Source organism: Octopus sinensis, linkage group LG2, assembly GCF_006345805.1.
Source record: "Octopus sinensis linkage group LG2, ASM634580v1, whole genome shotgun sequence".
Taxonomy (NCBI): Eukaryota; Metazoa; Mollusca; class Cephalopoda; order Octopoda; family Octopodidae; genus Octopus; species Octopus sinensis.
Genome location: NC_042998.1, coordinates 136,996,937 through 137,018,050, shown reverse-complemented (window position 1 = coordinate 137,018,050; position 21,114 = coordinate 136,996,937). Strand labels below are relative to the sequence as shown.

At 36.4% G+C, this 21,114-nt stretch overlaps 1 protein-coding gene and 1 long non-coding RNA gene across 2 annotated transcripts in view; one reads left to right on the top strand and one right to left on the bottom strand.

Moving 5' to 3' along the window:
- LOC115232089 (tachykinin-1) overlaps window positions 1–21,114 on the bottom strand; it is an 81,988-nt gene that overhangs the window by 4,909 nt on the left and 55,965 nt on the right. The gene's annotated exons all lie outside the window — the stretch shown is intronic.
- LOC118761584 lies at window positions 1,295–16,420 on the top strand. The gene is made up of 3 exons (XR_004997488.1): window positions 1,295–1,306; window positions 7,487–7,491; window positions 16,295–16,420. It is a non-coding gene; the product is annotated as an uncharacterized LOC118761584 (long non-coding RNA).

Genomic DNA, 21,114 nt, shown 5'->3' with positions numbered 1-21,114 from the left:
GTTGCATTCTTTCCTTCTGTGGCTGGCCGATTCAGAGCGGATCTCAGAATTAAACAGCTGAAATCTGCGATGAGGAATCGGTTTCTGACTGAAGAACGAAGGCTTTGAATGACCCGTTTGTCTTTTATGTTCGTCCCTTCGTATATTTCACGTTATTTATTTATGTAAAGGTTTATGTATATATATATATATATATATATATATATATATATATATATATATATATACGTATATATCTTAGCTAATAAACCGTAAGATATCCATTAATTTACTGCTTTTGTACACACCTACCGAGAAGAAGTCTCGCAGAACAGGCGTTATGTTACTGAGATACATCTTGTAATCACCTGAGGAAATACATCTACATCGATATAATACCTAAACCAGCTGTTCAGTATCCAACCCGCGAAGGATAGACTTCAAACCACATGGTTCCGGTTTGTATGTGTGTGTGCATGTGTGTGTGTGAGTGTATGTGTGTGTGCGTGCGTGTGTGTGTGTGTGTATGCATGCACGTGTGCGATTCATTCATCTAAAACTTTTTTAACGTGGCGTCCCAGCATGGCTACAGTTTAATGAATGAAACAAGTAAAAGATAAAAGAAATAGTATTCATATTTTTTCGTTTAATTAATTTTGGTATTTTTCAGTTTATGGGATTAGTGTCTCATAAATTGATAGGGAAAACACAGGAAGGAACAAATGAGTGACAAATGAGTTCTGTTCAGACCAAAAGCCTAGTCGGAAAGTGAGTAACAGAATGAACTCCAGTGTAGTATCCCAAGTACTATCTATTTCTTTTTACTACCCACAAGGGGCTAAACACAGAGAGAACAAACAAGGACAGACAAACGGATTAAGTCGATTATATCGACCCCAGTGCGTAACTGGTACTTAACTTATCGACCCCGAAAGGATGAAAGGCAAAGTCGACCTCGGCGGAATTTGAATTCAGAACGTAGCGGCAGACGAAGTACTGCTAAGAATTTCGCCCGGCGTGCTAAGGATTCTGCCAGCTCAACACTTAACAACAACAACAGCAATAATAACAATGACAATAATAGCAAATGAATGTCGGGAGTTCTACGACACGGATTAACACATGGCGTAGGTTTTGCATTCCTGGGTTACAACGAAGTATTTCAGACGCTGCAACAAAGACAGAAATACGGCTACACATTTCGCCCGGCGTGCTAACGTTTCTGCCAGCTCGCCGCCTTCCAAAGTACAATCTGGTAGAGAGACTAACCGAATGACATATTAAGCTCACAACCCAAGAACAAGTATACTGAATCCGACGCTATTCCGTGAAGTTCATGATTACACAATTCCGTTTATATTGTTTTGACTGATTAGACACTATAACAGAAGATATTAGCTGCTCAGAGGTATCGAACTTGAAGAAATAAAATGAAGAGTACGCCTTAACAACACTGCATATGTTATTGAAATTTTTTGAAATACTTAACAAGGACAGCAAGGGTGAATTTTTGCCAGGTGTGCATGCTTAAGAAAATAATCAATAATAAATAAATAAATAAATAAATTGTGGAAAAGTAAAAAAGTCAGTGATTTGATTTAACTGATTATCGTAAGTAAAGAATAGAAGGAATAATAATGCATTGCACGTGCACGATTGTAGAGGGGCCGTGTGTAACTTTGAATTAGCTTACTTAGCTAATGGAAATGTAAAAGAAATGTTAATCTTTATAATAGTACGAGAGGGTACCCAACAGTAAAAGGAAGCGTTCTCCGAGGGACAAGCTCGTTGTAGTTCAGGCTTCTGCCACTAGAAGCCACTTTATGCAACTATCAGACATCAGTCTGCCGAGTGAGGTCGTACTGCCACGAGGTGCGTATTTGCTTGGAAGTGCTTCTCCCCTGTTCGTCGATTTTTGCAATGGCTGAAACGAAGGAACAGCGCTAGTCTGTGAATTCTGTTTGATGCTAGAGAAAACGGCGAGTGAAACAGTTGTATTTGTTCAAACAACTTATAAGGACTCTGCCATGAGCAAAACACAAGTTTACGAGTGGTTTCCACGCTTTAGGATTGGTCACATGTCGCTTGCAGACAAACCTCATTCGAACGAATGAAACCTCGAACGAATGAAAACATCATGAAAATTCATGAACTGATCTTGGGAGACCGTCACAATTGACGAACTTGTTGATATGACTGGTGTGTCCGGGAGCTCCTGCCAACGAATTTTGAGCAAGGACTTGCGAATGAAAAGAGTTGCAACAAAAATTTTCCTCTTGCTCACGGAAGATCAAATGCAGTGCCGAATGAATGCGTGTCGTGATTTGACAAAACAGTTGCTCTGGTTTTAATTTCGAAGGTCACCACTGGTGACGAAAGCCGGTGCTACGGAATTTGCAGATGTGGAAGAGGCGAAGAAAAAAACCGACGGAGCCGTGAAAAGGCATCACTTCCCAAGAGTTCCAACACTGCTTCGAATAGTGGAAAATGTGCCTGGACCGATGCATTGATTCAAATAGAGGATACTTTCAAGGCGATAAAAGTGTAAACGGGAAAATCTAAGCGAATAAAATAATATTGCAAAATTCCGGTTTCCTTTGGGTACCCCCTCATATATATATATATATATATATATATATATATATATATATATATATATACTTTCTACCCTTTCGTTGCAATTTCGTATCAAACTAGAAAACCAAAATCAACATAATCAGTAGTATATGTTGACACGCAAAAAATATTGGGAATTAGTTTGATCATTACAAAATATTGTGCTATTCACAAAATATTTCATGTTGTTGATTAACCTCAACCCCTAATGCTGCAGGCACTTATCAATTGTATAGAGGTTTCTTTCTATCTCGCGTCGTCTTTTCTTTTTAATTGGCAAGATCGTTAGCATACCAGGCAAAATGCTTTGTGGCATATCGTCCGTCTTTACATTCTGAATTCAAATTCCACCGATGTCGACTTGGTCTTTCATCATTTCGGGGCTGATAAAATAAATAACAGTTGAACGCTTGGTCCATGGAAACGACCTAGCGTCTCCCCAGAATTTGCTGACCTTATGTCAAAATTTGAAACCATTATGTTCAGTTGCCTTCTAATAGGTAATTTCTAGTCTTTAGTTGGTAAGATTGCCCCACGTGCTTAACCCAAGTATATTAATAGCCTCCTGTTTACCTTTGTATAACAAAATGTTCACTTTTCTACCATTAACAAAATTTCATTGTAAGTCCTTAGCTATAAACATCCCGTTTGGATGTACTGAAAGGTTTGTCATGCAACTCGAAGCATCCAAATGCTCGGATGTTTTTGTAGTCTCCCCTGAGAAGTTTTATGTAATGTGGTTTTGCGTCAGTCATTAACATGGAACCATTTTCGATCTTTGAAACGTGTTGAATTCCATTGTGTCTCTCATACATACACACACACAATCACACACAAACACACACACATACACATGCACACATACACACAAATACACACACATACACACACACATACAGTCACACACACAGAGCTAGATGTACATATATGTATGATGTTTGAACTGACGACAGTACTGTATGGCATTTACGGTTTTGCCGTCGTGAATTTTGTTCTGTTGCCAGAATGTTAATATGGTCTCACATTGATTGTTTATAGGACACAATGAGCCAATAATTTCAGTTTATTTGGAATTTCTGCTAATGTAAAGTATCATTTCACATCAGGCAAATGAAGTCGATGTGTCTATTCTACGTGGAACGAGGCGATTCGGCGCAAAGTTTGGATGTTGATGATTTGACACGGCTGACTAGACATTCGGCCTGTTTTGGCAACAGTACGTTTTGGCAGTGGAGATAAATAAAAACACCCGCACACGCACATTCACGTGCATACAAAACAGGAGAGAAGAGAGAGAGAGAGAGAGAGAGAGAGAGAGAGAGAGAGAGTGAGAGAGAGAGAGAGAGAGAGAGAGAGAGACCTTAGTAGGTCTAATGTTAAATAGATCAGCGTCAAAACAGCTACGCCAAAAAGGCAGTGCAAAAAGGCAGAGCCAAAATGAAGCCGCAATAGGCAGTGATAAAACCACTGCGCCAAAAACGTCTCATGCCTCATTCTACGACAGTGTCGTCAGACAGTAAGCTAGCACAATGTAAATAACTTGTTAACGGTCAAAATAATTTCTGAAACCCCTAAAGAACATTAGAACCTCAACCTCAATGGGAATGCCAATAAACTCCTTCGAGCCATTACTGAAAAACAAACTACATTCGGCTGTATTTCTAATAGTAGTAATCTTTTATTTCAACCATTGAATCTAAGTTAATACCTCAACCGTTAAGCAGATGGCACTATCAAATGTTATACTTGAACCGGAGGTACGTATACTGGCAAATGTATCTGATTAAACTTGACTTCAGGTCAGGACAGGGTGCTGTGGCAATGGTCTTCAGTTAACCTCAGATTTAGGAAATACTCAGGGGATACAGAAAAGACTTTTTCATGGTTGGTTATTCTGTGAAGTGATTTTTTTAAAGTATAGTTATATTGGATAAGGTGATTAGGATTATCTATTTATAGACGTATATAGAATTGTTACACTTCGAAAATTATCGTTCTAGGGGATGATTTCACTGATGAAGTAACAAGAAAATGAAATTTGCAACGTATGCGGTTTATCCAGACACAGTATGATCAGGAATAACATCCACATAAGTCTATGAAACCTAGAAGGAATCTAAATCCTGCTGATGAAAACTTAATCTAGATGAATGAGCTAATTTGTGTGTCAGAATGAATCAGGGAACTCAGTACAATACTGACACTACCACTATGTTAAGGGAACGTAAACAGGCTAACACCGGTTCCGAAGCTGTGGTGGACACAATCACATACATATATATATATATATATATATATATATATATATATATATACTACGAGCTTCTGACTCCCAAACTTACTCACGGGAGCATGAGTTGTCCATTGCCGCACAATGGAACTGAATCCGAAACTACATGGCTGCACAGCGAGCTGCTTAACCACCTACCTACGCCTGAATCCTTAACTTTTAAAACGAATTCATATTCTTTATCTATATAGTGTGTAATACTTACCCAATATTTCTCCAAATTGTTCAAATAAATAAATATTCATATTACTTAGGTTATATTACTTATGGAAAATCTTTGTTTGGTTCAGAGCAAACTTTTGGCTGATGATCTAAAATAGTATGAAAATGTTTTCATATGTTTTTTATTATTCATTTTTAGAATCGAGGAAAAAGCAGTATATAAACAAAATATAAAAACCTTTAATATAACCTCAGGTCCGTCGCTAAGCCCTGCAACCTCTGGGGTCGCAATGAACCTCCGCGGTTGAGGGTCTCATGTTAAGATCGAAGTACGTGGATGAGTCATGTATTTACTTTGATTAAGATGTTGAACAAGAATTAAACTATCTATGTTAACTGAAAATATCAAGAAATAAAATGGTAATACAGTGTACCTCAAAAGTTCTTGTAAAAATATTACATTGTGCCACGAACGTGTACCAGACTTTGTGGATTGTCTATGATATTTATTGAACAGGAATTTATCTCTCAGCTTGATTATTCTGAACTGATCGATGATTCCGCGAAGCGAAAAGTGCGCCGTGTTTGTCTCTGAAAGTTGTCTGGTTATAAAAGTGCTTCTTTGTTCATATCTGGAAGATATACTTATTGAAATTTGTAATAAACCTTAATTAAACTTGTACTTTTAAAGATGTTCTTTAGGATAACGTAAGATATTGAACTTCAGATAGAATAAAGTAAAATATAGCTATGAATAAAAGGTGCCCGGACTAATTCTGCTGCACGCCAACAAATGAAAGCGCACAGTTCCGTGCACATTGAGAGATAGCAGTAATATTCATGAGGTAGTGTGCCGAGTGACAGCGCTGTGGTTACTTCGCAAGTTATAAAATCTGTGTTATTTGTTATCACGGTATGCTGCAATCTGCGATTTTTTTCATTGGCAGGAAGTTGGAACAAAAAGCCAACGAAATGTGTTAAACTTACGAAGTCTACTACAGAGACATTGAGCATGCTTCGGCAAACTTACGGTTACGAGGCAATGAGTCGTACGCAATGTTTTGAGTGACACGGTCAATTCAAAAGTAGAAGAACGTCCCAGGGCCTGACCGTCAATCGAGAGTTTTATAGTGATGTTTTGAAGTGTTTGAGGGAGGACATTCGACGAAAGCGGCTGGATCTATGAAGCGCGAAGAATTGGATTCTTGATGACGACAAGCACCCTGTCACTGAGCTCTACTCACATGTGCGTTTCTTGCCAAAAAAAAACATGGTATCACTTCAACACCCACCTTATTCGCCAAACTTTGCACCTGCGGACTTCCATCTCTTCATGAATAGGAAAATGCAGCGCACATGTTTTAACACCGTTGTCAAGATCCAGAGCGAATCACTGAATGTCCTTGACTCGCTTACAGAAAATTACTTCCAGGCCAGATTTCAAAAATGGCAGGAACGTTGGGACTAGTAATGTGCAAGGTGACTATTTCGAAGGAGATGATGTTTAAACTCAGGTAAATAGCTTATTTTTCATTCAACATAATTAGTCCGGGAACCTTTTGATACGACTTCGTATTTTTTATTTAAAACTCATTTTATCTATAATGTATATTTTATAAATACATTTAGACAAAAGTCTAAATAACTTTTACTCTTTTACTTGTTTCAGTCATTTGACTGCGGTCATGCTGGAGCACCACCTTTAGTCGAGCAAACTGACCCCAGAGTTTATTCTTTGGAAGCCTAGTACTTATTCTATCGGCCTCTTTTGCCGAACCGCTAAGCTACGGGAACGTAAACACACCGCCATCGGTTGTCAAGCGATGTTGGGGGGACAAACACAGACAAACATATACACACATACATATATATATATATATACATATACGACGGGCTTCTTCCAGTTTCCGTCTACCAAATCCACTCAAAGGCTTTGGCCGGCCCGAGTCTACAGTAGAAGACACTTGCCCAAGGTGCCATGCAGTGGGACTGAACCCAGGACCATGTGACTGATAAGCAAGCTACTTACTCCTGCGCCTTATAAAGAAATTTTATATCTATTGTTCAATAATAAACTTCAGTCGATATTCTTTCAGTGAAAGAACAAACTATATATTAGTAAATGTTACTGCTGTGAAATGCCAAGTTAGTGTTATTAACGGATACAGCCTCTTTTAAAACCGGTGAGAAATTGATGTCGTTAACTCGCTACTTTATTTGTGGGACAGACATGTAGGATAGTAGGAAATCCCAGAAGGTAGACGTTATGAAGAGGAAGTAGTGGGTGAAGTTGCCAATGTGAGATCTGGTGGGTGGGTGGGTGGGTGATAGTGGTGGTGGTTGTGGTTGTGGTTGTCTTAAAGATTTGCCAGCAGTTTGCAAATGTTTACACTTCGTTGAGTCTGGTCATAGGTCAGTTCAAGAGAACCTTCACGAAAGTATCTGTTCATAAAGCTGAGCATATGTAGTAGTTGACTGATGGTACTTTGTGAAGGATAACTTCTGCCGATATTTTATGAGTGCTTCTGCTTGGCTCTTGTTCAACCATTACTAGCAATATCTCATCTTCCACAATTGAATTGGTTTGTCTTCGAGACTGGTGTAAATCCCTTGAAACGTCCGTTGTGCCACACGTTCATTGATAATTCCTGGGCCTTGCACATCATTAATTTCTTTTGCCACTACCCTTGCATTCAGTCCTTTACCCCAGTAGTTTGGGTAAAATGGCTCTAATTGCAATGTATTTGCTACTCTTTCTAAAAGTAGTAAAATATATACATGATCATAGTTTATATCTGTTATCTGGTATCATTGACTTGTTTCAGTGATTAGACTGCAGCCATGCAGGCGCACCGCCTTCAAGGATTTTTAGTCGAATGAATCGATCCCAGTACTTACTTTTGTTAAGCCTGATACCTATCCTATAGGTCTCTATAGCTGGACCGCTTGGTTACGTGGACATAAACACACCAGCACCGGTTGTCAAGTGGTGAAAATATGCCCGCGCGCACAACACATGCACACGCACACACACACACACACACACATAAATACGACGGGCTTCCTTCGGTTTCTCTGTACTAAATCCACTCAGAAAGCTCTGGTCAGCTCGGGACTATAGTAGAAGGCACTTACCCCAGATACCCCTCTAGAGTGAATGCACAATGTGCCAGAGAGTTGATAATATTAAAGTAGTTTTGATGAGTGTAATATTAAGTTAATCAAGTACTTAAAAGTAAACATAGAACTTTTCCCTGCTTAAGTTCTACTTAGAGAGCTGATATAGTTGAGAAGTGTTGAGTAAATTGGTGTTATTATTTTGGCAAAGGAACAAGGAACAGAAAAATTAGCTGTAATTTGAGGACATCACCAGCCAGTAGAATCTAGGAACAGGCTGTGCTCTACAACTACAATATCTCGTCGCCAAAAATGTTATTACGCGAGTTTGTACACGTTAGTTGTAAGAAGAATAGTACCAAAATAAATATTTGGATATGGTTATCTAGAATAACCTTTCGCAGAATTAATATGTTCACACAGAGTGTACCCCGTACCGCTCCAAACGTAGTTACGCTATTAAACTAACACAGTAACCAATACCGACGGTCAACTGTCTGACAATTCACATAATTTCTTTAGTTTTTTGAAATGCGTTAGTCCACTTTTGGTCATGTGGGGGTGCTCACGATCCTTCCACAACACCTCCCGTTTGTGAGAATCAACCTCCCATAACGTCTTCCCTTTTACAATTCCGTCGAGAGTTAAATATCTCTTACGCTTATGGTTTAATCCCAATATTTCCGTTCTTTTCCTTTTTCTAGTACTTGAACGTGCAGTTCCAATTTGTTTGGGTGTTGTTACCTCAAACGTGTACCTCAAACTTCCATGGGAATTACATCTCTCGTGACCGTTTCTTCCGTAAATCTTTTTTAAAAATTGGTTTATATGTCTTTTATGTACGAATTTTTTACCTTTACCAAGAATAACAGTTTTCCAATTCGTTTAATAATTACACTGTCCTCCCAACTTTCTTTACTATATCTTTACGTTAGAAAAAAAACTTTGCCTATTTTGAAGAATTTTGAATTATATTTATTGTTCGTCATTTTTCTTTTTTTCACTCGGTAACAACCTCTCAAAGACGGATCTAATCTTTCTAGCAAACATTAATTTCGCAAGTGACATTCCAGACGGGTTATTTGGATCAGGTGTTACTCGATACACTCTCAGAAATTGTGGAAGTGCTAGAAAGAAAGAAAGCTACAACAGAACTACAAGTCTCACGCCTACAAACAATACCAGCACCAACACCAGCAGCAACAAAATGCAGTAACTCCAACGCTGCAGCCAGAGATGAGCCAGAAGTTCCAACTACAGTAGCAGCAACACCAGATACGGGGCAAATGGAAGAAGCACCTAAGGCGATAAGACATCCAACATACACGTTTGTAGATAAATCGGTTCGGTCGGAACTGTCTTTAAGCAAAAAGGCGCTAGTTCACATTACTGGTTAGCGATGTGTGGTGCCTAAAGGATGAAGGAACCCCATAAACAATTAAATGGAAGATCCTTGAACATCTGCGGCCCTATATAACCAGGAGCAGAGGATGCAATGTCTGCATAACAGAGCAGGTAAGGATCATAAAAGACACAATAGACCGGGGGACAAGTTTAAATTCCATTTTAAATGCTACAAGCGTGGGATTCCTCGTTCGTTAATAATAACCGTAAAAGTTTGCCGACTCGAACCGATATGAGGGCGATAACCCCCATCCCACCTAAGGCTCGGACAATATATATTTTTGTCTGAAAAATTAACCAGCTTTAACGTTTTTCTCGCTTCAATTTGAAACAAAGTTATATGCCTGTGGCCATTAGAATCCGACGGGTTATCTATAAGGTTATGCGCTTCATGGATTCGAAATCATTGGTCACTTTATGACTGGCCATATAATTAATTTAGTATATATACATGTATATATATATATATATATATATATATATATATATATATATATATATATATATATGGTGATTGCCCCATCTTCTCAGATGATAGCTGTCGCCTTATCTTTCTTCGTTGTCAATGTCATCTCTTCCTTTTCATCTGTTACCTCTGAGATGACCATTTAGCTCCGATGCAGATCTGCGTGGTTTGAAACATTCATGTCGAAAGGAAATGGCCATCAGTCATGTAAAAACGCAGTTTTTACATCAGAGTATCCCTCTTCTGGAAGAATGCTGTGACGATATCTAGGGGTCCCTCACTCGCAGTGGCTTTATTGCATGCCCTGGTATCAATCAAGGTTATAACTGCGTACGCGCGTTCAGATGGATTGTCATCACATATGCCAGGTAACTTATAGATGGGATCCTGACAGGTGCTACTACACCAGAACCGAAGAATTGTAGTTAAGAGATGGCTTCACACACTCCAAAAGCCTGGAATTTTATACAAAACAAAATTAACGACGGAAATGATACCTGAAGATTTTTGACGGCTTACAGAAGACGACGGGACGCCGTAAGAAAATAAGGACTTATTACAGTATAGCACATATCATAAATTAGCATTTAAGAGGCATAGTAACAATTTTCAAAAATTAGTTTAACACACACACAGACACACACACACTATACACACATACATACCCCCTGCACACACACAAATTTATATATACTTATATACATACAAACACACACATACATATATACATACGTTCGTACGTACGTACGTATATATGTATGTATGTACGTTTGTATGCATGTATGTATGCATGCATGCATGTATGTATGTATGTATGTATGTATGTATGTATGTATGTATGTATGTATGTATGTATTTATGTATGTATGTATGTCAGATAATTTCAGAGTCCTTACTAGAGTATTCTTTCTTTCCTATGAAACTCTAACAGTAACGATATCTAAAACGGTACGTTATATCATAATTTCAAAAGCACCTTACGATAAAATTAAAGTATAATAACAATCGCTACACTAATATTTTGCCAGAATATGGTTCAAGATTGATGTGAATTTAGCCCTGTTATATTTCCAGATATCTGCAGGATTACATTTTAATAACAGGCACCGTTTCGATTATTAGTATGTTTCGTGATTCATATTGCTGCATCGTAACTTTTCATATGAGATTTCAACTGAAGATGGAGGTTAAGATAAAAGGCAATTTTGTTAATCCGAAATATTGTTTTTAAGGGATGCTTCATGAAAGTGAAGGGACATTTGTATTCCTTGTTTCCCTACATTCCCTTTCGATATTGTGATAGTTATACTAATATTGATAGATAATTGCATTAGCATTATTTAATTAGAAAGTGTAATCAGTGTATATTATGTAGATTATCATAGCCATTATAATTTAGTGAATTATATAACACTATTCTGCTTGTTTCTTTGTGACGCGAAACGATAAAATATCTTATAATTTTAGCTCGATTATAAATACATATCTCGAAATTATACATAACATAGAAATATATCTAAAACACTAAAATCAATAAATTTAACAATTTTCCTACAAATATATTCTTGATAACTCATTCCTATGGTAGGTTTATTAGCCAATATATTAGAAGGTTCTGCAGATCGCACGATTAAAGATATGAATTCATCGTCTGGGGATGGATCCGCTTATGATCTACGAATCAAATTAATTTTGGGTGGAATACGATCAGCAAAAACGGTTTCAACAAATCCAGCAACGACGAAAATACAGAGGATCAAAGTATTTTTATTTATTGCCCACACAGAGGAGCCAAACAAGGACATACAAGGGGATTAAGTCGGTTACATTGACCCCAATGATTAACTGGTACTTATTTGATCGACCCAAATATGTTAAGGATTGAAGTTACTTCCACTCTCTCACTGGAACTCGCACATTACTCGGTTTTTATATTAATTTTTTCTAAAATTCTTTTACCCCACCTGCTATATTATTTGAAAAGATTACCTAATTCCCATTTCCATTTGCTGAGAAAACAAATTTCAAGATACACACGAGCATTCAACAATTGTACTTGCGCAACACACGTTCACTTATTCCTTACTTCTGATCATCTAATTATTTATCGATTATTCTCTTAAGTATGCATATCTTCAGAACCATTAACTTTTGCTTACAGCTGTTAGTCCAGTGTCAATTTTAACATGGAGTGGAAAAAAGAAAATTTTCACTGTATTTTGCTTTTCTATTTCCATAAAGAGAAGGAGGATGCTGAAGCTCACATAGAGATATGTAAAGTTTATGGTGTTGATGCTTAACAGTACGAACATGTCAGAAATGCTTTTAAAAATTCTGTTCTGGAGATTTTTCGCTCAAAGATGACCAACGTTCTAGTCGACCTACTGAAAGTGATGGTGACCCAATGGAAGCCATAATTGAATCTGATTGTCATATAACTGTGTGAGACATTTCAAAGAGGTTAAATGTATCACACACAACAATCGAAAAATCACTTAAAATGGCTTGGACTCGTAAAGAGGTTCGATACTTGGATTCCACATAAATTGAAAAAGATTCACTTAACGCAGTGAATCAATATTTGCGATATGCATTTCAAACACAATGAAATTCATCTTTTTTTTGCAACGAATCATCACTGGTGATGAAAAATGGATTGTCTACAATAACATCAATCGAAAAAGATAATGGTCCAAGCATAATGAACCAGCACAAACTACATCGAAAGCTGAATTGCATCAAAAAAAGGTCATGCCGTCAATTTAGTGGGATTACAAAAGTGTTGTGTATTTTCAGCTGCTTCCAAGGAACCAAACAATCAATTCAGATGTTTACTGTTAACAACTAATGAAACTGAAGGAAGCAATCAAAGAAAAACGGCCAGAATTAGCAGATGGTAAAGGAATTGTGTTCCACCATGAAAACGCTTAATCTACACACGTTTTTGCTAACTCGTCAAAAATTATTGGAGCTTGGTTGGAAAGTGATGTCACATCCACCATATAGCCTTTGCACCATCAGATTATCATTTATTTCAAAGATTGCAAAATTCTTTAAATGGTAAAACTTTCAATAATGATGACCTGAAATCGACTTTACTTCGGTTTTTGGCTGATAAGAACCAGAAGTTGAATGAGCGTGGAATCATGAAGTTGCCAAGAAGATAGCAAAAGGTTATCGAACAAAACGAAAAATATATAATTGATTAAAGTTCATTCTTTGTATGAAAAAAGATGGCTTTTATTTCACACTACTTTCTTGCCAACCCAGTAAGGAATTTTTGAAATATGAAGTACACGGAATACTGACGGATTGACTATACATTCTGTTCTTTTGTGGTAGAATTAATATGTCGATCCGTTCAATGCCATCGCATGCTATTTAAGATTGTTTAGACGAGTTCTTTTGTTGCAAACTTTACCAGTATACCTCCAGCCTTAGTACAACTCATAATTTCTTTCACCCTCTGTTTTCACTATCAATTTATGAGACAAGAGGAAACGGTTCTAGGTATTGCCATTCAGCATTTGATTTAGTCTATTTAGTCGATATGCTTGCACGTATATATATATATATATATATATACATTTGTGATGGTAGTGGGTTGTCTCTGTATGTATAAATATGTATATATATATGTATTTATTCATATAAATAGATATGTATATGTGTATATATATATATATATATATATATATATATATACATACATATATATATATATATATAAAGATGAATTAAATATAGATATACTATTGACAATCCCAAAATTTATTTATATTACAATATTACATTAAATTCTGTGAATATAAGAAAATATATTATATAACATAAATAATTATAAAAACACATAAAAGCTCAACAAATCGTTTCGACTATATATATATATATATATATATATATATATATATATATATATATATATATATATATATATATATATTCTGATATACATAATCACATTTCCATTATATATAAAGTCACTTCAGGTTCATGGTTTAGAAAAAGACGAAATTCCGTGTGAAAGGACGGCTGGATTGTATAAATTAATTCAAATGTCTGTGTTACGAGCGTGAGCGTTAACTATCCAATCATATATCAATTACAATTTAAAAACAACGGAAACACTTTAACGGACTATACAATTAAGTAAGTGCAATCCACAACCATCGAAATTCACTTCGTTATATCTCAAACACATACCAATTGAACACCTTTTATTTCGAAGATAGTCGCTTGTCACCACAACATGCAACAATAAGATACGTGTGTGTTTATATATGTATATAATTAAGTATCTAAGTCTGCTCCAATGTATAACTACAACGAAAATATATAAACAATTACATTTTCAATGCAACAACTCTTCTGTCTTTTTTACTTAGTTGGTATAAAAAATTATTGTTTACATTAACTAATAATATTCTTCTATATTTATTATTTTCTCGAAAGAAAATAGTAGATATGAATAGAAAACTAATGAAAATTTCTCTCTTTGTTTACATAGCGACTAAGGGACAAAATACCCGTGTGTACTATCGGTATCCGTTAGCCGTGTTATCACCGAGCATTGGTGTGCAGGCACACTAAGCACGCGGAGTGCAGGTAACAACAGGATAAACAAGAGTTTATCAGGAAGCAAATACAAATAATCAGAAAATGAAGAAAACTTCAGATTAACAAACACATCGATTGAAACACATTTATAGCTTATTTTTTAATACAAAGCCTGACATCACAAATAGGTGACGTTTCAAATCTTACGGCCATTTCCGCATCCGTTACCAAACGCTGTCTATTAATAATTGCGAAGATAAAATTCTTCACCTTCATAGGTGCTTCATCAGAGTAAAACACAAGTGAATCCAATATAAACAAAGGGAGAAAGGAATAGGAGAGGAAACATGGCCTAGAAAAGAAGAGCGCAAAATATTAAAATCATCTACCAACTTGCGCTATGAGGTCCGTAGCCCCAAGATGGTAGATTATATGCTTTTAATATTTTGGGCTGCTTGACTTTTAGCTCCTTCGTGACATAAAACTGCAGCACTTTATGACAATCATGCACGACATAAGTAATGCGTTTGCTCTAGAGAGAATGCCAAACTAATACAAAAAATATAATTCCCGGGAGTATGCGGATTATAATGAGACGACCAGTAAAAATCTAAAATTGTCTAAATAGGCCACTAAATGATAACAAACGATCTTATCTCAAATAACATTTCTCGTGATCAAATGAATTCAATACTCCTATGAAAAGAAGAGGGCAGAAAAAGAAGCCAGATCTGTCAAAAATATTAAAACATAACCTTCTATAGATGTACAAAAGAATTTGCTTCAGTACCGTACAAGATAAGGCCACTGTTCGAAGAAAATGGCTCAAACTTTTCTATCGAGAGCTATACCAGACCCCGAAATGGACGTCACTGCACTGTTGCAAAGTTCCCAACTATCTCATCTAGAGTGAGGACCACGTATTGCAATAGTTTAGAATTCAAGGGCCCACAAATGTTTAATGCCTTGCCAAAATATCTGAGGGATCTTCATGGAATAGGGTATATTTTCAAGAAAGAATTGGACATCCTCTATCCAAGGTCCCAGATGAAATATCAAGTTAGGAGACTCAGCAGAGAGTAACAGTGCCGAACTCCCTTCTTCACCAAAAGCCAATCAAGTACAATTGACCATTAAAGAAATATTTATACTGGCGGTGCTTCAGCATGGTAACAGCCTTAGGGCTGAAAATTGTAAAGGAATAAAAGAATAAAAGAATATATCCACATTTAGACTTTTACCTTTTCATACTCGCTTGGATCAGTCAGATTTTATAGAGTCCGTAGCTAAACCTCACGTGCTATTAGGTAAGCCATTATTTCACCGTGCCCAATAATGGTTACCAGGAAGATTGGAGACAAAGAACACCTTTCGCATGACAATGGCATTCACTAAGAATCCCTGGATGATGTCAAGTCAAGGGGACAGCAAAACAAACACACACACACATATTACATATCTACATATCTACGTATATATTTGAACATATGTATGTATGCATATATATATATATATATATACGTATATATATATATATATATATATATACTTACCTACCTATGCTACGTATACACCTACCTACCTACCTACATACACCTACATACATACATACATACATACATACATACATACATACATACATACATACATACATACATACATACATACATACATACATGCTTACATACATACATATATATTAGGTCGTCAAGTATGAAATTTGTAGTAAGGTATATGGTAAACTTTGTCAGCTGCTCACTTTGTGCCATTATTATATTTTGACCATCTTATTCTTTGTTAGAAAGCACACATCTATTGCTTTATTCTAACTTATTTTGCGCTTTATAAAGTATTTATAAATCGTTCTTTGCTATTTTTGTTTAGAAATGGATAAGTCGCAAATTCGTACAGGTTTGAAATATAAGTTCTTTCTTGTAAATACAATATCACAGACAGTTCGGATATTAATGGAGTGTATCATTCTAATGTTATTACACAGCAGACAGTATCAAATTGGCTTGCAATATTTTGTTCTGCTAACTTTGACCTCACAAATGAACAACACGGTCGACCAAAAACAAAAGTGGATGATGATGAACTGAAAGTCACCGTCGAGTCAGGTCCATTTCAATGTGTGCCCGTGAATTATCGCTGTTGTTTGGTGTTGGCAAGCAAACAATATTGACTCATCTAATTCAAATCAGTAAAGTGAAAAAGTTGGATAAGTGGGACCCACATGAACTCAATGAAAATCAGAAATAGTAACGTTTTGAAGCTTGCATTATGCTACTTTCTTGTCACAAAATGATTCATTTCTGGATCGAACATGTGATGAGAAATGGATCCAATACAACATCCGTCAGTCGCTCAGAAACAGGAGAAAAAACATTGTCGGAGCTCTGTACAGACTTCAACGAGGTAAGTACTTCACAAATATCAACCAGAACTGTTAGAAGAAGGCTTGTAGAGTACGGTCTGAAAGGCTGTAAAACCAGGAAGAAGACGTGGGTTTCTGAAGCGAATATGGAAAAATGTCTTCAGCGGGCCACAAAACCACTGAAATTGGAACAGTGAGCAATGGTCAAAAGTTGAGAGAAGACTGGAGTCCTAGCACCTGCAAGAAACTAGCTGATTCAATGCCTAACCGTATAAAAGCGGTTATTGATGCTAAAGAGAAGTCAGCCAGGTATTAAAACTGATGTATATTGTGAAATATACCAGAATCTACCATGTGCACGAATTTCATTAACATTGAGATAGCAGAACTCCAAAACACCGGGGTGGCCTAATACTTTTGGCCAAGGCTGTAAACACAACACACACACACACACACACACACACACACACACACACACACACACACACACACACACACACACACACACACACACACACATATATATATACATATATACACGAAGTAGAAAAGTAAGTAGAAAAGAGAAGGCAAACAGTTTGGCAAAAATTACTTGACAAGGACATTTAATTTAGCTAGATAAAATAAGGCGGTGTTCCAGTATGGCCATTGTCAAATGACTGAAACAAATAAAAGAATAGTCTCTGACAATTGTTTTCAGGATATCTGAGCTACTGTGACATCGTGTTGAGGAAAATATTCCGTATACTGAGTATTCTGTGGTTGGAGAGTGATAGGTTAAATATATGTAACAGTGGAAGAACTCATTAGTGATAGTTGACGTGGTTCATTATGTCTAGAAAGGGAGGATAAATCCAGTTAAATCGGGTATTCCTAAGGTAACTCCATGATCAGAGAGAATGGTTAGATAGTAATCCATAGTGAAGGAAATTGGATGCTAATATTTCCAAAGTTGGACAAATATTGTAGTATTTTTCCAACTTTGGAAATGCTAGAATATCTACTGGAACGTCATTGGTCATAGAAATGAATGACCGAGAGTTATTTGAGAATTTCAGCAAAGAAGTGAGAGATAGTAGAAAACTTTATTATTTGATGTGATCAGGCAAAAGGGAAATACTATTCGCTCAGCATCAATTTACTGAACTGATTACGTTAATTTTAATATTTTTAATTTATATTGGAATTTCAACGAATGTCTATAGACAATCTATTTGACTGATAATTGCTGGAGTTTCAATAAAACCGTAACTGCTTCAGATGAAGATTTTCCTTTCCACAAAAATCGTAACTGCTCGAGATCAGGATTTCTAACAACCCATACAAAAATGCTTTTCGTCCTTTTAACTTAACGCACAGATGTACATTAAATAGATGGAATACTTGGACACATCGTCAGCGTCGTATTATGTCTGGAATCACTGAGTATTCCGAATTATACAAGCTACGTTCTGTAGGTAATCAAGCTTAAGCCGGTGTGCAATCGACATTTTCCTTATCCTACCGATCATCTCTTTACAGCCAAAGCCGTATAGGTACTTTCTTAATAGCCTCCTCATTTATGTAATTTATAACACTAAGCTTGAAACATGAGATTATGAACAATTTCTTGCATTTTAATTATGAAATGAAAAAAGTAGAAAAAGAGTATCTATGATTGTGTCCAGATTGCACTCACACACTATTGGTCAACCAGAGATCATCGTGAAAGAGAACTGTGATCGAACTAAGAAACATGAAATTACAAAGCGTAGCTATAAACAGTGCTGAAAGTTTTGAAATGTTTCCAAATTCTTCGTATCCCTATTAAAATGTTATTATTCAAGAATATAATCAGTAAGACAATAACTTTTAGACATAATTAGGGATAAGTGATGTGAACTGTAGAGTGGTCGTGTGCGTCTTTAAAATTGCTGACAGGGCGTTTGGAAACGTCAAAACATGTGTATAACCATATGCCATGTGACAGTATCTCACAAAATTTGAGAAGAAATTTCTATAAAACCTGAGAAATCCCTAATATTCCATACAGATTCTGATTGTGATTTCTATATTCAACATGATTAGAGTAGGTTTGATCCTGTGTTGTATCTTCATTGTTGGAGTGTTTGAAGCCAGTTCTGCTGATGACATACTTACAGCACATAATTTGATTAAAAGATCTGAAGTTAAACCTCCTTCATCCTCAGAATTCGTAGGCTTAATGGGACGTTCAGAAGAGTTGACACGACGATTAATTCAACATCCTGGTTCTATGTCTGAAACAAGTAAGAGAGGTCCACCGAAAAAAGGTAAAATTTTAAATTACTATTATTAGTTTTACTGTTTACAATTAATTTCTTTGATACAGGCGCAGGAGTGTCTTGCTTACCAACCACATGGTTCAATGTTCATTCCCACTGCGTGGCACCTTGGGCAAAGTGTATTCTACTATAACCTCGGGCTATATATATATATCTCGTTATATTTCGGAATGGTCATTTTGCCAGTTTAGCCAATGAAATCACACGCACTATATATTTGGTGTTACTTTGCTTCAGTGTTATTTATTTTTTACATTAATCTTAATCTTATTTCGGCCAGAGTTCTTTCGTTACACTCCTGTGACCGCATCAGTGGTCCTTTGTTTTCTTCTTTCTTATTTGTGTCTCTCCTTACTAACCGTCAGCCATTTTGTATTTCTATTGTATGTCTTCATTTGCGCATGCTTATATCTCTATGTGCGTCTATGTTTATTTAGTGTGTGTGGGGGGGATGCTTGTAATATTTGTATCTTCTGTTTATATACGTTCATGTAATTTGTTTTTGTTGTTGTTTTTGTTTATTCTTATTTTGTTCATGTGTTTACATCCCTTTATTATTATCATTACATATGCTTGTATGTATGCATGTATGTATAACAACAATGCTAGTAATAATAATAATAAATCAAAAAAATATATAGTTATTTATTTCTATTTGTTTATTTATCGGTGTATTTATTATGTTTTCGGGATCCTGTACCGTCATATGTTGTGGTGTGTACTATTGTTCCATTCTAGTTTTCTATTCAGGCTAGGTTTTTTTTCTATCATGTGTGTAGCTTCTGTAATTTGTCTGATTGTTGCATCTGTTCTATGTGTGGACAATATTTTAATTTTTATGTTGTTGATTGATCCCCCGCGTTCCTGTTCGGCGTGTTGGTACAGAATCGATGAACTTTTACCTTCCTTGAGTAGTCTCCAATGTACATTTACCCGCTCTCCTATGCTTCTTGCCGTTTCCCCTACGTATGTCGTTGTCTTGTTACTGCATCGTCCCTCTATACATCTTATACTATAGACTACATTTCTGGCTTTACAGTTTGTTTGTGGGCTAAATCTACATACAGTACAGTACTTATCAGTATAGGGGGTTCTACTAAAAGGATAGGTTCTACCAATTATAGATTTGATAGGGTTGCCTGGCTTTTCAACAACCTTAATCCTTAGCTTAAGTTTGTCTAGGGTCCTTTTAAAGCGGTACGCCAGTTCACCTCCAGAGGTGGTGTCAACGAACATGACACTCTGGTATTTATGGCTATCATACCAAGAGTTGGCCTTCCCTATTTTCTTTTTTGTCCTTTCTATAGTGTTCCATGACTTGTTCCTATAGAGTGGGCAAATCCCATTCCTATCATTACATAATATATTATCAAATTTCTTCATGGCTCCTTTGTATACTCTGATCCTTTCTTTATGGCTGTAACCTGAGAACTGCATGCGGTGAATTGTATGTGTCTCTTTAACTCTGTAGGCTCGCACATGCGTGACACATTTCTCATTATTCTGACGAGGTCTGCCATCAAAATATTGAATTAGGCCTTGTCCGCAATGGCTGAGTTCCGATGGATCAAGTATTATGAGGCCATAGGTTTGGCATAGTATGAATGAAAGATTTGGGTTTTATTATTCACAATTTCTAGCCAGATTTCAGTGTCTAGTACTGGTAGTCTATGGTTGGGGTGTTTAGTGGGTTAGTCTATTGTGACCTTAATACTCTGGTGGATGGAGTTAGCTATTTGCTGGATGCTCTCCATAGTATTAGTTTCTAATTACTATATCAACAGTTCTCTGCTTGTGTGGTCCTTTAACCATATGTGCTGAAGCACTCTAGCTAGTAAGTACA